Below are 15,574 nucleotides of genomic sequence, written 5' to 3' on the forward strand. Positions count from 1 at the left end.
TAGCCTACAATTTTGTCCAAATCCGGCAGTGCCCGAGCTACTTTCATTTCACATGTCTATCTGGTCCGATCGAGATTCAGATGATTTGAGCCGAAAAGAACAAGTAATCAAAAATAAAAAACACGAAAAAGGGTGCAACACGAGGACTTCCCAGGGGGTCACCCATCCTAGTACTGCTCTCGCCCAAGCACGCTTAACTTCGGAGTTCTGATGGGATCCGGTGCATTAGTGCTGGTATGATCGCACCGACATTGAGTGGGATGTTTATTCTTATATCCCTCGAGTACGTGTGGAGCGGGCGGCGATGGACAACACGCAGCACTGCTCTCGCCCAATCATAACCATGAAGTTAAGCGTTCGGGCGCGATGGCAGAGTAGGGGATGGGAAGACCTCCCGTTTACGTAAATTATGGATAAAACAGTCGAAATAATTGTTTTTAATGAGTTAACTCCGGAGTAATCTGCGTCATACCCTTCCGCACAGAACCGGCTCACGACAACAAAAATCGATAAATGTTCCCAGAAAATAGAAAAAAAAAATAAGAAGAAGGAAATAACGAATGTAAAGCTATTATTATGCCTGGGATACGATAAAATGGAACCGGAATCGAATTTCGAACTTCCTAAGCGGATTTCTCGAGGAAACGAAAGCTTAACAGAAGCGGTAAATCGCAAATTAGAGGGTCTTAGAGAAGGAATTCGGCTAAAATCTCGTCAGCTCATTGCGTAGTAATGAGTCTCGTCCGTTTGCCCGTTTACAATCAAATTAGCCTACAATTTTGTCCAAATCCGGCAGTGCCCGAGCTACTTTCATTTCACATGTCTTATCTGGTCCCGATCGAGATTCAGATGATTTGAGCCGAAAATCTGTCAACAAGTAATCAAAAATAGAAAAACACGAAAAGGGTGCAACACGAGGACTTCCCAGGGGGTCACCCATCCTAGTACTGCTCTCGCCAAGCACGCTTAACTTCGGAGTTCTGATGGGATCCGGTGCATTAGTGCTGGTATGATCGAACCCGACATTGAGTGGAATGTTTATTCTTATATCCTCGAGTACGTGTGGACGGGCGGTCGTGGCAACACGCGGCACTGCTCTCGCCCAATCATAACCATGAAGTTAACGTTGGCGCGTATGGCAGAGCTAGGAAGGGTGACCTCCATGGGAAGCCTCGTATCGCGACCGTTTACGGTAAATTATAGATAAAACAGTCGAAAATAATGGTTTTTAATGAGTTAACCGTCTCCGGAGTAATCTGCGTCATACCCTTCCGCACAGAACCGGCTCACGACAACAAAAAATCGATAAATGTTCCCAGAAAATAAGAAAAAAAATAAGAAGAAGGAAATAACGAATTAAAGCAATTATTAGTGTTGGGATAACGATAAAATGGAACCGGAATCGAATTTCAAACTTCCTAAGCGGATTTCTCAAGGAAACGAAAGCTTAACAGAAGCGGTAAATCGCAAATTAGAGGGTGTTAGAAAAGGAATTCTGCTAAAATCTCGTCAGCTCATTGCGTAGTAATGAGTCTCGTCCGTTTGCCCGTTTACAATCAAATTAGCCTACAATTTTGTCCAAATCCGGCAGTGCCCGAGCTACTTTCATTTCACATGTCTTATCTGGTCCCGATCGAGATTCAGATGATTTGAGCCGAAACTCTTCTGTCAACAAGTAATCATAAATAGAAAATCACGAAAAGGGGTGCAACACGAGGACTTCCAAGGGGGTCACCCATCCTAGTACTGCTCTCGCCCAAGCACGCTTAACTTCGGAGTTCTGATGGGATCCGGTGCATTAGTGCTGGTATGATCGCACCCGACATTGAGTGGGATGTTTATTCTTATATCCCTCGAGTACGTGTGGAGCGGGCGGCGATGGACAACACGCGGCACTGCTCTCGGCCCAATCATAACCATGAAGTTAAGCGTTCTGGCGCGATGGCAGAGGTAGGATGGGTGACCTCCCTGGGAAGACCTCGTGTCGCGACCGTTTACGTAAATTATGGATAAAACAGTCGAAATAATTGTTTTTAATGAGTTAACCGTCTCCGGAGTAATCTGCGTCATACCCTTCCGCACAGAACCGGCTCACGACAACAAAAATCGATAAATGTTCCCAGAAAATAGAAAAAAAATAAGAAGAAGGAAATAACGAATGTAAAGCTATTATTATGCCTGGGATACGATAAAATGGAACCGGAATCGAATTTCGAACTTCCTAAGCGGATTTCTCGAGGAAACGAAAGCTTAACAGAAGCGGTAAATCGCAAATTAGAGGGTCTTAGAGAAGGAATTCGGCTAAAATCTCGTCAGCTCATTGCGTAGTAATGAGTCTCGTCGTTTGCCCGTTTACAATCAAATTAGCCTACAATTTTGTCCAAATCCGGCAGTGCCCGAGCTACTTTCATTTCACATGTCTTATCTGGTCCCGATCGAGATTCAGTGATTTGAGCACGAAAACGAGGACTTCCCAGGGGGTCACCCATCCTAGTACTGCTCTCGCCCAAGCACGCTTAACTTCGGAGTTCTGATGGATCCGGTGCATTAGTGCTGGTATGATCGCACCCGACATTGAGTGGGATGTTTATTCTTATATCCTCGAGTACGTGTGGGAGCGGGTGGCGATGGACAACACGCGGCACTGCTCTCGCCCAATCATAACCATGAAGTTAAGCGTTCTGGCGCGATGGCAGAGCTAGGATGGGTGACCTCCATGGGAAGACCTCGTGTCGCGACCGTTTACGTAAATTATAGATAAAACAGTCGAAATAATTGTTTTTAATGAGTTAACCGTCTCCGGAGTAATCTGCGTCATACCCTTCCGCACAGAACCGGCTCACGACAACAAAAATCGATAAATGTTCCCAGAAAATAGAAAAAAAAATAAGAAGAAGGAAATAACGAATGTAAAGCAATTATTATGTTTGGGATACGATAAAATGGAACCGGAATCGAATTTCAAACTTCCTAAGCGGATTTCTCGAGGAAACGAAAGCTTAACAGAAGCGGTAATCGCAAATTAGAGGGTCGTAGAAAAAAGGATGTCGGCTAAAATCGTCGTCAGCTCATTGCGTAGTAAATGAGTCTCGTCCGTTTGCCCGTTTACATCAAATTAGCCTACAATTTTGTCCAAATCCGGCAGTGCCCGAGCTACTTTCATTTCACATGTCTTATCTGTCCCATCGAGATTCAATGATTTGAGCCGAAACTCTTCTGGTCAACAGTAATCATAAATAGAAAATAACGAAAAAGGGGTGCAACACGAGGACTTCCCAGGGGGTCACCCATCCTAGTACTGCTCTCGCCCAAGCACGCTTAACTTCGGAGTTCTGATGGGATGCCGGTGCATTAGTGCTGGATGATCGCACCCGAGCATTAGTGGGATGTTATTCTTATATCCTCGAGTACGTGTGGAGCAGGGCGGCGATGGACAACACGCGGCACTGATGCTCCGGCCAATCATAACCATGAAGTTAGAGTTCTGGCGCGATGGCAGAGGTAGATGGGTGACTCCCTGGGAAGACCTCGTGTCGCGACCGTAAATTATGGATAAAACAATCGAAATAATTGTTTTTAATGAGTTAACCGTCTCCGGAGTAATCTGCGTCATACCCTTCCGCACAGAACCGGCTCACGACAACAAAAATCGATAAATGTTCCCAGAAAATAGAAAAAAAAATAAGAAGAAGGAAATAACGAATGTAAAGCAATTATTATGTTTGGGATACGATAAAATGGAACCGGAATCGAATTTCAAACTTCCTAAGCGGATTTGTCGAGGAAACGAAAGCTTAACAGAAGCGGTAAATCGCAAATTAGAGGGTCTTAGAAAAAGAATTCGGCTAAAATCTCGTCAGCTCATTGCGTAGTAATGAGTCTCGTCCGTTTGCCCGTTTACAATCAAATTAGCCTACAATTTTGTCCAAATCCGGCAGTGCCCGAGCTACTTTCATTTCAAATGTCTTATCTGGTCCCGATCGAGATTCAGATGATTTGAGCCGAAACTCTTCTGTCAACAAGTAATCAGAAATAGAAAAACACGAAAAGGGGTGCAACACGAGGACTTCCCAGGGGGTCAGCCATCCTAGTACTGCTCTCGCCCAAGCACGCTTAACTTCGGAGTTCTGATGGGATCCGGTGCATTAGTGCTGGTATGATCGCACCCGACATTGAGTGGGATGTTTATTCTTATATCTCTCGAGTACGTGTGGAGCGGGCGGCGATGGACAACACGCGGCACTGCTCTCGCCCAATCATAACCATGAAGTTAAGCGTTCTGGCGCGATGGCAGAGGTAGGATGTGTGACCTCCCTGGGAAGACCTCGTGTCGCGACCGTTTACGTAAATTATAGATAAAACAATTGAAATAATTGTTTTTAATGAGTTAACCGTCTCCGGAGTAATCTGCGTCATACCCTTCCGCACAGAACCGGCACACGACAACAAAAATCGATAAATGTTCCCAGAAAATAGAAAAAAAATAAGAAGAAGGAAATAACGAATGTAAAGCAATTATTATGCTTGGGATACGTTAAAATGGAACCGGAATCGAATTTCCAACTTCCTAAGCGGATTTCTCGAGGAAACGAAAGCTTAACAGAAGCGGTAAATCGCAAATTAGAGGGTCTTAGAGAAGGAATTCGGCTAAATTCTCGCCAGCTCATTACGTAGTAATGAGTCTCGTCCGTTTGCCCGTTTAAAATCAAATTAGCCTACAATTTTGTCCAAATCCGGCAGTGCCCGAGCTACTTTCATTTCACATGTCTTATCTGGTCTCGATCGAGATTCAAATGATTTGAGCCGAAAATCGTCTGTCAACAAGTAATCAAAAATAAAAAAACACGAAAAAGGGTGCAACACGAGGACTTCCCAGGGGGTCACCCATCCTAGTATTGCTCTCGCCCAAGCACGCTTAACTTCGAAGTTCTGATGGGATCCGGTGCATTAGTGTGGGTATGATCGCACTTGACATTTAGTGGGATGTTTATTCTTATATCCCTCTAGTACGTGTGGAGCGGGCGGCGATGGACAACACGCGGCACTGCTCTCGCCCAATCATAACCATGAAGTTAAGCGTTCTGGCGCGATGGCAGAGCTAGGATGGGTGACCTCCATGGGAAGACCTCGTATCGCGACCGTTTACGTAAATTATAGATAAAACAATCGAAATAATTGTTTTTAATGAGTTAACCGTCTCCGGAGTAATCTGCGTCATACCCTTCCGCACAGAACCGGCTCACGACAACAAAAATCGATAAATGTTCCCAGAAAATAGAAAAAAAAATAAGAAGAAGGAAATAACGAATGTAAAGCTATTATTATGCCTGGGATACGATAAAATGGAATCGAAATCGAATTTCAAACTTCCTAAGCGGATTTCTCGAGGAAACGAAAGCTTAACAGAAGCGGTAAATCGCAAATTAGAGGGTCTTAGAAAAAGAATTCGGCTAAAATCTCGTCAGCTCATTGCGTAGTAATGAGTCTCGTCCGTTTGCCCGTTTACAATCAAATTAGCCTACAATTTTGTCCAAATCCGGCAGTGCCCGAGCTACTTTCATTTCAAATGTCTTATCTTGTCCCGATCGAGATTCAGATGATTTGAACCGAAACTCTTCTGTCAACAAGTAATCAGAAATAGAAAAACACGAAAAGGGGTGCAACACGAGGACTTCCCAGGGGGTCACCCATCCTAGTACTGCTCTCGCCCAAGCACGCTTAACTTCGGAGTTCTGATGGGATCCGATCCATTAGTGCTGGTATGATCGCACCCGACATTGAGTGGGATGTTTATCCTTATATCCCTCGAGTACGTGTGGAGCAGGCGGCGATGGACAACACGCGGCACTGCTCTCGCCCAATCATAACCATGAAGTTATGCGTTCTGGCGCGATTGCAGAGCTAGGATGGGTGACCTCCATGGGAAGACCTCGTATCGCGACCGTTTACGTAAATTATGTATAAAACAGTCGAAATAATTGTTTTTAATGAGTTAACCGAATCCGGAGTAATCTGCGTCATACCCTTCCACACAGAACCGGCTCACGACAACAAAAATCGATAAATGTTCCCAGAAAATAGAAAAAAAAATAAGAAGAAGGAAATAACGAATGTAAAGCAATTATTATGCTTGGGATACGATAAAATGGAACCGGAATCGAATTTCGAACTTCCTAAGCGGATTTCTCGAGGAAACGAAAGCTTAACAGAAGCGGTAAATCGCAAATTAGAGGGTCTTAGAGAAGGAATTCGGCTAAATTCTCGCCAGCTCATTGCGTAGTAATGAGTCTCGTCCGTTTGCCCGTTTAAAATCAAATTAGCCTACAATTTTGTCCAAATCCGGCAGTGCCCGAGCTACTTTCATTTCACATGTCTTATCTGGTCCCGATCGAGATTCAGATGATTTGAGCCGAAAATCGTCTGTCAACAAGTAATCAAAATAGAAAAACACGAAAAGGGGTGCAACACGAGGACTTCCAGGGGGTCACCCATCCTAGTACTGCTCTTCGCCCAAGCACGCTTAACTTCGGAGTTCTGATGGGATCCGGTGCATTAGTGCTGGTATGATCGCACCCGACATTGAGTGGGATGTTTATTCTTATATCCCTCGAGTACGTGTGGAGCGGGCGGCGATGGACAACACGCGGCACTGCTCTCGCCCAATCATAACCATGAAGTTAAGCGTTCTGGCGCGATGGCAGAGGTAGGATGGGTGACCTCCCTGGGAAGACCTCGTGTCGCGACCGTTTACGTAAATTATGGATAAAACAGTCGAAATAATTGTTTTTAATGAGTTAACCGTCTCCGGAGTAATCTGCGTCATACCCTTCCGCACAGAACCGGCTCACGACAACAAAAATCGATAAATGTTCCCAGAAAATAGAATAAAAAATAAGAAGAAGGAAATAACGAATGTAAAGCAATTATTATGCATGGGATACGATAAAATGGAAGCGGAATCGAATTTCGAACTTCCTAAGCGGATTTCTCGAGGAAACGAAAGCTTAACAGAAGCGGTAAATCGCAAATTAGAGGGTCTTAGAGAAGGAATTCGGCTAAAATCTCGCCAGCTCATTGCGTAGTAATGAGTCTCGTCCGTTTGCCCGTTTACAATCAAATTAGCCTACAATTTTGTCCAAATCCGGCAGTGCCCGAGCTACTTTCATTTCACATGTCTTATCTGGTCCCGATCGAGATTCAGATGATTTGAGCCGAAAATCGTCTGTCAACAAGTAATCAAAAATAGAAAAACACGAAAAGAGGTGCAACACGAGGACTTCCCAGGGGGTCGGTCACACATCCTAGTACTGCTCTCGCCCAAGCACGCTTAACTTCGGAGTTCTGATGGGATCCGGTGCATTAGTGCTGGTATGATCGCACCCGACATTGAGTGGGATGTTTATTCTTATATCTCTCGAGTACGTGTGGAGCGGGCGGCGATGGACAACACGCGGCACTGCTCTCGTCCAATCATAACCATGAAGTTAAGTGTTCTGGCGCGATGGCAGAGGTAGGATGGGTGACCTCCCTGGGAAGACCTCGTGTCGCGACCGTCTACGTAAATTATAGATAAAACAGTCGGAAATAATTGTTTTTAATGAGTTAACCGTCTCCGGAGTAATCTGCGTCATACCCTTCCGCACAGAACTGGCTCACGACAACAAAAATCGATAAATGTTCCCAGAAAATAGAAAAAAAAATAAGAAGAAGGAAATAACGAATGTAAAGCAATTATTACGTTTGGGATACGATAAAATGGAACCGGAATCGAATTTCGAACTTCCTAAGCGGATTTCTCGAGGAAACGAAAGCTTAACAGAAGCGGTAAATCGCAAATTAGAGGGTCTTAGAGAAGGAATTCGGCTAAATTCTCGCCAGCTCATTGCGTAGTAATGAGTCTCGTCCGTTTGCCCGTTTAAAATCAAATTAGCCTACAATTTTGTCCAAATCCGGCAGTGCCCGAGCTACTTTCATTTCACATGTCTTATCTGGTCTCGATCGAGATTCAGATGATTTGAGCCGAAAATCGTCTGTCAACAAGTAATCAAAAATAGAAAAACACGAAAAGGGGTGCAACACGAGGACTTCCCAGGGGGTCACCCATCCTAGTACTGCTCTCGCCCAAGCACGCTTAACTTCGGAGTTCTGATGGGATCCGGTCCATTAGTGCTGGTATGATCGCACCCGACATTGAGTGGGATGTTTATTCTTATATCTCTCGAGTACGTGTGGAGCGGGCGGCGATGGACAACACGCGGCACTGCTCTCGTCCAATCATAACCATGAAGTTAAGTGTTCTGGCGCGATGGCAGAGGTAGGATGGGTGACCTCCCTGGGAAGACCTCGTGTCGCGACCGTCTACGTAAATTATAGATAAAACAGTCGGAATAATTGTTTTTAATGAGTTAACCGTCTCCGGAGTAATCTGCGTCATACCCTTCCGCACAGAACTGGCTCACGACAACAAAAATCGATAAATGTTCCCAGAAAATAGAAAAAAAAATAAGAAGAAGGAAATAACGAATGTAAAGCAATTATTACGTTTGGGATACGATAAAATGGAACCGGAATCGAATTTCGAACTTCCTAAGCGGATTTCTCGAGGAAACGAAAGCTTAACAGAAGCGGTAAATCGCAAATTAGAAGGTCTTAGAGAAGGAATTCGGCTAAATTCTCGCCAGCTCATTGCGTAGTAATGAGTCTCGTCCGTTTGCCCGTTTAAAATCAAATTAGCCTACAATTTTGTCCAAATCCGGCAGTGCCCGAGCTACTTTCATTTCACATGTCTTATCTGGTCTCGATCGAGATTCAGATGATTTGAGCCGAAAATCGTCTGTCAACAAGTAATCAAAAATAGAAAAACACGAAAAGGGGTGCAACACGAGGACTTCCCAGGTGGTCACCGATCCTAGTACTGCGCTTTCGCCCAAGCACGCTTAACTTCGGAGTTATGATGGGATCCGGTGCATTAGTGCTGGTATGATCGCACCCGACATTGAGTGGGATGTTTATTATTATATCCCTCGAGTACGTGTGGAGCGGGCGGCGATGGACAACACGCGGCACTGCTCTCGTCCAATCATAACCATGAAGTTAAGTGTTCTGGCGCGATGGCAGAGGTAGGATGGGTGACCTCCCTGGTAAGACCTCGTGTCGCGACCGTTTACGTAAATTATGGATAAAACAGTCGAAATAATTGTTTTTAATAAGTTAACCGTCTCCGAAGTAATCTGCGTCATACCCTTCCGCACAGAACCGGCTCACGACAACAAAAATCGATAAATGTTCCCAGAAAATAGAAAAAAAATAAGAAGAAGGAAATAACGAATGTAAAGCTATTATTATGCCTCGGATACGATAAAATGGAACCGGAATCGAATTTCGAACTTCCTAGGCGGATTTCTCGAGAAAACGAAAGCTTAACAGAAGCGGTAAATCGCAAATTAGAGGGTCTTAGAGAAGGAATTCGGCTAAAATCTCGTCAGCTCATTGCGTAGTAATGAGTCTCGTCCGTTTGCCCGTTTACAATCAAATTAGACTACAATTTTGTCCAAATCCGGCAGTGCCCGAGCTACTTTCATTTCACATGTCTTATCTGGTCCCGATCGAGATTCAGATGATTTGAGCCGAAAATCGTCTATCAACAAGTAATCAAAAATAGAAAAACACGAAAAGGGGTGCAACACGAGGACTTCCCAGGGGGTCACCCATCCTAGTACTGCGCTTTCGCTCAAGCACGCTTAACTTCGGAGTTCTGATGGGATCCGGTGCATTAGTGCTGGTATGATCGCACCCGACATTGAGTGGGATGTTTATCCTTATATCCCTCGAGTACGTGTGGAGCAGGCGGCGATGGACAACACGCGGCACTGCTCTCGCCCAATCATAACCATGAAGTTATGCGTTCTGGCGCGATTGCAGAGCTAGGATGGGTGACCTCCATGGGAAGACCTCGTATCGCGACCGTTTACGTAAATTATGTATAAAACAGTCGAAATAATTGTTTTTAATGAGTTAACCGAATCCGGAGTAATCTGCGTCATACCCTTCCACACAGAACCGGCTCACGACAACAAAAATCGATAAATGTTCCCAGAGAATAGAAAAAAAAATAAGAAGAAGGAAATAACGAATGTAAAGCAATTATTATGTTTGGGATACGATAAAATAGAACCGGAATCGAATTTCAAACTTCCTAAGCGGATTTCTCGAGGAAACGAAAGTTTAACAGAAGCGGTAAATCGCAAATTAGAGGGTCTTAAAAAAGGAATTCAGCTAAAATCTCGTCAGCTCATTGCGTAGTAATGAGTCTCGTCCGTTTGCCCGTTTACAATCAAATTAGCCTACAATTTTGTCCAAATCCGGCATTGCCCGAGCTACTTTCATTTCACCTGTCTCATCTGGTCCGAACGAGATTCAGTTTATTTGAGCCGAAAATCGTCTGTCAACAAGTAATCAAAAATAGAAAAACACGAAAAGGGTTGCAACAAGAGGACTTCCCAGGGGGTCACCCATCCTAGTACTGCTCTCGCCCAAACACGCTTAACTTCGGAGTTCTGGCGCGATGGCAGAGGTAGGATGGGTGACCTCCCTGGGAAGACCTCGTGTCGCGACCGTTTACGTAAATTATGGATAAAACTGTCGAAATAATTGTTTTTAATGAGTTAACCGTCTCCGGAGTAATCTGCGTCATACCCTTCCGCACAGAACCGGCTCACGACAACAAAAATTGATAAATGTACACAGAAAATAGATTAAAAATAAGAAGAAGGAAATAACGAATGTAAAGCAATTATTATGCATGGGATACGATAAAATGGAATCAGAATCGAATTTCGAACTTCCTAAGCGGATTTCTCGAGGAAACGAAAGCTTAACAGAAGTGGTAAATCGCAAATTAGAAGGTCTTAGAGAAGGAATTCGGCTAAAATCTCGCCAGCTCATTGCGTATGAGTCTCGTCCGTTTGCCCGTTTACAATCAAATTAGCCTACAATTTTGTCCAAATCCGGCTGTGTCCGAGCTACTTTCATTTCACATGTCTTATCTGGTCCCGATCGAGATTCAGATGATTTGAGCCGAAAATCGTCTGTCAACAAGTAATCAAAAATAGAAAAACACGAAAAGAGGTGCAACACGAGGACTTCCCAGGGGGTCGGTCACACATCCTAGTACTGCTCTCGCCCAAGCACGCTTAACTTCGGAGTTCTGATGGGATCCGGTGCATTATTGCTGGTATGATCGCACCCGACATTGAGTGGGATGTTTATTCTTATATCCCTCGAGTACGTGTGGAGGGGGCGGCTATGGACAACACGCGGCCCTGCTCTCGCCCAATCATAACCATGAAGTTAAGCGTTCTGGCGCGATGGCAGAGCTAGGATGGGTGACCTCCTTGGGAAGACCTCGTTTCGCGACCGTTTACGTAAATTATGGATAAAACAGTCGAAATAATTGTTTTTAATGAGTTAACCGTCTCCGGAGTAATCTGCGTCATACCCTTCCGCACAGAACCGGCTCACGACAACAAAAATCGATAAATGTTCCCAGAAAATAGAAAAAAAATAAGAAGAAGTAAATAACGAATGTAAAGCTATTATTATGCCTCGGATACGATAAAATAGAACCGGAATCGAATTTCGAACTTCCTAAGCGGCTTTCTCGAGGAAACGAAAGCTTAACAGAAGCGGTAAATCGCAAATTAGAGGGTCTTAGAGAAGAAATTCAGCTAAAATCTCGTCAGCTCATTGCGTAGTAATGAGTCTCGTCCGTTTGCCCATTTACAATCAAATTAGCCTTCAATTTTGTCCAAATCCGGCTGTGCCCGAGCTACTTTCATTTCACATGTCTTATCTGGTCTCGATCGAGATTCAGATGATTTGAGCCGAAACTCGTCTGTCAACAAGTAATCAAAAATAGAAAAACACGAAAAGGTGGACAACACGAGGACTTCCCAGGGGGTCATCCAGCCTAGTACTGCTCTCGCCAAAGCTCGCTTAACTTCGGAGTTCTGATGTGATCCGTTGCATTAGTGCTGGTATGATCGCACACGACATTGAGTGTGATGTTTATTCTTATATCCCTCGAGTACGTGTGGAGCGGGCGGCGATGGACAACACGCGGCACTGCTCTCGCCCAATCATAACCATGAAGTTAAGCGTTCTGGCTCGATGGCAGAGGTAGGATGGGTGACCTCTTTGGATAGACCTCGTGTCGCGACCGTTTACGTAAATTATAGATAAAACAGTCAAAATAATTGTTTTTAATGAGTTGACCGTCTCCGGAGTAATCTGCGTCATACTCTTCCGCACAGAACCGGCTCACGACAACAAAAATCGATAAATGTTCCCAGAAAAAAAAAAAAATAAGAAGAAGGAAATAACGAATGTAAAGCTATTATTATTCTTGGGATACGATAAAATAAAACCAGTAATCGAATTTCGAACTTCCTAAGCGGATTTCTCGAGGAAACGAAAGTTTAACAGAAGCGGTAAATCGCAAATTAGAAGGTCTTAGAGAAGGAATTCGGCTAAAATCTCGCCAGCTCATTGCGTAGTAATGAGTCTCGTCCGTTTGCCCGTTTACAATCAAATAAGCCTACAATTTTGTCCAAATCCGGCAGTGCCCGAGCTACTTTCATTTCACATGTCTTATCTGGTCTCGATCGAGATTCAGATGATTTGAGCCAAAAATCGTCTGTCAACAAGTAATCAAAAATAGAAAAACACGAAAAGGGGTGCAACACGAGGACTTCCCAGGGGGTCACCCATCTTAGTACTGCGCTTTCGCCAAAGCAAGCTTAACTTCGGAGTTCTGATGGGATCCGGTGCATTAGTGATGGTATGATCGCACCTAACATTGAGTGGGATGTTTATCCTTATATCTCTCGAGTACGCGTGGAGCGGGCGGCGGTGGACAACACGCGGCACTGCCCTCGCCCAATCATAACCATGAAGTTAAGCGTTCTGGCTCGATGGCAGAGGTAGGATGGGTGACCTCTTTGGGAAGACCTCGTGTCGCGACTGTTTACGTAAATTATAGATAAAATAGTCAAAATAATTGTTTTTAATGAGTTGACCGTCTCCGGAGTAATCTGCGTCATACCCTTCCGCACAGAACCGGCTCACGACAACAAAAATCGATAAATGTTCCCAGAAAATAAAAAAAAAATAAGAAGAAGGAAATAACGAATGTAAAACTATTATTATTCCTGGGAAACGATAAAATGGAACCAGAATCGAATTTCGAACTTCCTAAGCGGATTTCTCGAGGAAACGAAAGCTTAACAGAAGCGGTAAATCGCAAATTAGAAGGTCTTAGAGAAGGAATTCGGCTAAAATCTCGCCAGCTCATTGCGTAGTAATGAGTCTCGTCCGTTTGCCCGTTTACAATCAAATTAGCCTACAATTTTGTCCAAATCCGGCAGTGCCCGAGCTACTTTCATTTCACATGTCTTATCTGGTCTCGATCGAGATTCAGATGATTTGAGCCAAAAATCGTCTGTCAACAAGTAATCAAAAATAGAAAAACACGAAAAGGGGTGCAACACGAGGACTTCTCAGGGGGTCACCCATCTTAGTACTGCGTTTTCGCCAAAGCAAGCTTAACTTCGGAGTTCTGATGGGATCCGGTGCATTAGTGCTGGTATGATCGCACCTGACATTGAGTGGGATGTTTATCCTTATATCCCTCGAGTACGTGTGGAGCGGGCGGCGATGGACAACACGCGGCACTGCTCTCGCCCAATCTTAACCATGAAGTTAAGCGTTCTTGCTCGATGGTAGAGGTAGGATGGGTGACCACCCTGGGAAGACCTCGTGTCGCGACCGTCTACGTAAATTACAGATAAAACAGTCGAAATAATTGTTTTTAATGAGTTGACCGTCTCCGGAGTAATCTGCGTCATACCCTTCCGCACAGAACGGGCTCATGACAACAAAAATCGATAAATGTTCCAAGAAAATAAAAAACAAAATAAGAAGAAAGAAATAACGAATGTAAAGCTATTATTATTCTTAGGATACGACAAAATGGAACCAGAATCGAATTTCGAACTTCCTAAGCGGATTTCTCGAGGAAACGAAAGCTTAACAGAAGCTGTAAATCGCAAATTAGAGGGTCTTACGGAAGGAATTCGGCTAAAATCTCGTCAGCTCATTGCATAGTAATGAGTCTCGTCCGTTTGCCCGTTTACAATCAAATTAGCCTACAATTTTGTCCAAATCCGGCAGTGCCCGAGCTACTTTCATTTCACATGTCTTATCTGGTCTCGATCGAGATTCAGATGATTTGAGCCGAAAATTGCATGTCAACAAGTAATCAAAAATAGAAAAATACGAAAAGGGGTGCAACACGAGGACTTCCCAAGGGGTCACCCATCCTAGTACTGCGCTTTCGCCCAAGCACGCTTAACTTCGGAGTTCTGATGGGATCCGGTGCATTAGTGCTGGTATGATCGCACCCGACATTGAGTGGGATGTTTATTCTTATATCCCTCGAGTACGTGTGGAGCAGGCGGCGATGGACAACACGCGGCACTGCTCTCGCCCAATCATAACCATGAAGTTAAGCGTTCTGGCGCGATGGCAGAGGTAGGATGGGTGACCTCCCTGGGAAGACCTCGTGTCGCGACCGTTTACGTAAATTATGGATAAAACAGTCGAAATAATTGTTTTTAATGAGTTAACCGTCTCCGGAGTAATCTGCGTCATACCCTTCCGCACAGAACCGGCTCACGACAACAAAAATCGATAAATGTTCCCAGAAAATAGAAAAAAAAATAAGAAGAAGGAAATAACGAATGTAAAGCAATTATTATGTTTGGGATACGATAAAATGGAACCGGAATCGAATTTCAAACTTCCTAAGCGGATTTCTCGAGGAAACGAAAGCTTAACAGAAGCGGTAAATCGCAAATTAGAGGGTCTTAGAGAAGGAATTCGGCTAAAATCTCGTCAGCTCATTGCGTAGTAATGAGTCTCGTCCGTTTGCCCGTTTACAATCAAATTAGCCTACAATTTTGTCCAAATCCGGCAGTGCCCGAGCTACTTTCATTTCACATGTCTTATCTGGTCTCGATCGAGATTCAGATGATTTGAGCCGAAAATCGCATGTCAACAAGTAATCAAAAATAGAAAAATACGAAAAGGGGTGCAACACGAGGACTTCCCAGGGGGTCACCCATCCTAGTACTGCGCTTTCGCCCAAGCACGCTTAACTTCGGAGTTCTGATGGGATCCGGTGCATTAGTGCTGGTATGATCGCACCCGACATTGAGTGGGATGTTTATTCTTATATCCCTCGAGTACGTGTGGAGCAGGCGGCGATGGACAACACGCGGCACTGCTCTCGCCCAATCATAACCATGAAGTTAAGCGTTCTGGCGCGATGGCAGAGGTAGGATGGGTGACCTCCCTGGGAAGACCTCGTGTCGCGACCGTTTACGTAAATTATGGATAAAACAGTCGAAATAATTGTTTTTAATGAGTTAACCGTCTCCGGAGTAATCTGCGTCATACCCTTCCGCACAGAACCGGCTCACGACAACAAAAATCGATAAATGTTCCCAGAAAATAG

At 44.3% G+C, this 15,574-nt stretch overlaps 17 non-coding genes and 2 pseudogenes across 17 annotated transcripts; all 19 read right to left on the reverse strand.

Annotated features, from left to right (window-relative positions):
- Nucleotides 1–129: 129 nt before the first annotated feature.
- LOC142509773 (5S ribosomal RNA) lies at nt 130–248 on the reverse strand. Its single transcript, XR_012807928.1, has one exon. It is a non-coding gene; the product is annotated as a 5S ribosomal RNA (ribosomal RNA).
- A 655-nt stretch (nt 249–903) lies between these two features.
- On the reverse strand, nt 904–1,021 carry LOC142516951 (5S ribosomal RNA). Its single transcript, XR_012812717.1, has one exon. It is a non-coding gene; the product is annotated as a 5S ribosomal RNA (ribosomal RNA).
- Nucleotides 1,022–1,702: 681 nt separating this feature from the next.
- Nucleotides 1,703–1,821, reverse strand: LOC142507983 (5S ribosomal RNA). Its single transcript, XR_012806217.1, has one exon. It is a non-coding gene; the product is annotated as a 5S ribosomal RNA (ribosomal RNA).
- Nucleotides 1,822–2,451: 630 nt separating this feature from the next.
- LOC142506733 (5S ribosomal RNA) lies at nt 2,452–2,570 on the reverse strand. The gene has a single exon (XR_012805015.1). It is a non-coding gene; the product is annotated as a 5S ribosomal RNA (ribosomal RNA).
- A 684-nt stretch (nt 2,571–3,254) lies between these two features.
- Nucleotides 3,255–3,373, reverse strand: LOC142516303 (5S ribosomal RNA). Its single transcript, XR_012812105.1, has one exon. It is a non-coding gene; the product is annotated as a 5S ribosomal RNA (ribosomal RNA).
- Nucleotides 3,374–4,049: 676 nt separating this feature from the next.
- LOC142509089 (5S ribosomal RNA) lies at nt 4,050–4,168 on the reverse strand. The gene has a single exon (XR_012807277.1). It is a non-coding gene; the product is annotated as a 5S ribosomal RNA (ribosomal RNA).
- Nucleotides 4,169–4,851: 683 nt separating this feature from the next.
- Nucleotides 4,852–4,970, reverse strand: LOC142507534 (5S ribosomal RNA). Its single transcript, XR_012805789.1, has one exon. It is a non-coding gene; the product is annotated as a 5S ribosomal RNA (ribosomal RNA).
- Nucleotides 4,971–5,654: 684 nt separating this feature from the next.
- LOC142513726 (5S ribosomal RNA) lies at nt 5,655–5,773 on the reverse strand. The gene has a single exon (XR_012809656.1). It is a non-coding gene; the product is annotated as a 5S ribosomal RNA (ribosomal RNA).
- Nucleotides 5,774–6,456: 683 nt separating this feature from the next.
- Nucleotides 6,457–6,575, reverse strand: LOC142515436 (5S ribosomal RNA). The gene has a single exon (XR_012811281.1). It is a non-coding gene; the product is annotated as a 5S ribosomal RNA (ribosomal RNA).
- Nucleotides 6,576–7,259: 684 nt separating this feature from the next.
- LOC142517502 (5S ribosomal RNA) lies at nt 7,260–7,382 on the reverse strand. The gene has a single exon (XR_012813245.1). It is a non-coding gene; the product is annotated as a 5S ribosomal RNA (ribosomal RNA).
- Nucleotides 7,383–8,067: 685 nt separating this feature from the next.
- LOC142510782 (5S ribosomal RNA) lies at nt 8,068–8,186 on the reverse strand. Its single transcript, XR_012808679.1, has one exon. It is a non-coding gene; the product is annotated as a 5S ribosomal RNA (ribosomal RNA).
- Nucleotides 8,187–8,870: 684 nt separating this feature from the next.
- LOC142509359 (5S ribosomal RNA) lies at nt 8,871–8,991 on the reverse strand. Its single transcript, XR_012807536.1, has one exon. It is a non-coding gene; the product is annotated as a 5S ribosomal RNA (ribosomal RNA).
- Nucleotides 8,992–9,674: 683 nt separating this feature from the next.
- On the reverse strand, nt 9,675–9,795 carry LOC142516567 (5S ribosomal RNA). The gene has a single exon (XR_012812354.1). It is a non-coding gene; the product is annotated as a 5S ribosomal RNA (ribosomal RNA).
- Nucleotides 9,796–11,124: 1,329 nt separating this feature from the next.
- LOC142508201 (5S ribosomal RNA) lies at nt 11,125–11,247 on the reverse strand. Its single transcript, XR_012806427.1, has one exon. It is a non-coding gene; the product is annotated as a 5S ribosomal RNA (ribosomal RNA).
- Nucleotides 11,248–11,930: 683 nt separating this feature from the next.
- Nucleotides 11,931–12,049, reverse strand: LOC142510569 (5S ribosomal RNA; annotated as a pseudogene).
- A 682-nt stretch (nt 12,050–12,731) lies between these two features.
- LOC142511221 (5S ribosomal RNA) lies at nt 12,732–12,852 on the reverse strand (annotated as a pseudogene).
- A 683-nt stretch (nt 12,853–13,535) lies between these two features.
- Nucleotides 13,536–13,656, reverse strand: LOC142510469 (5S ribosomal RNA). The gene has a single exon (XR_012808579.1). It is a non-coding gene; the product is annotated as a 5S ribosomal RNA (ribosomal RNA).
- Nucleotides 13,657–14,340: 684 nt separating this feature from the next.
- LOC142514768 (5S ribosomal RNA) lies at nt 14,341–14,461 on the reverse strand. Its single transcript, XR_012810645.1, has one exon. It is a non-coding gene; the product is annotated as a 5S ribosomal RNA (ribosomal RNA).
- A 684-nt stretch (nt 14,462–15,145) lies between these two features.
- On the reverse strand, nt 15,146–15,266 carry LOC142514379 (5S ribosomal RNA). Its single transcript, XR_012810273.1, has one exon. It is a non-coding gene; the product is annotated as a 5S ribosomal RNA (ribosomal RNA).
- Between the last annotated feature and the right edge of the window lie 308 nt (nt 15,267–15,574).

The sequence above is a fragment of the Primulina tabacum genome, chromosome 10 (genome assembly GCF_025594145.1).
Source record: "Primulina tabacum isolate GXHZ01 chromosome 10, ASM2559414v2, whole genome shotgun sequence".
In the NCBI taxonomy this organism is placed as follows: Eukaryota; Viridiplantae; Streptophyta; class Magnoliopsida; order Lamiales; family Gesneriaceae; genus Primulina; species Primulina tabacum.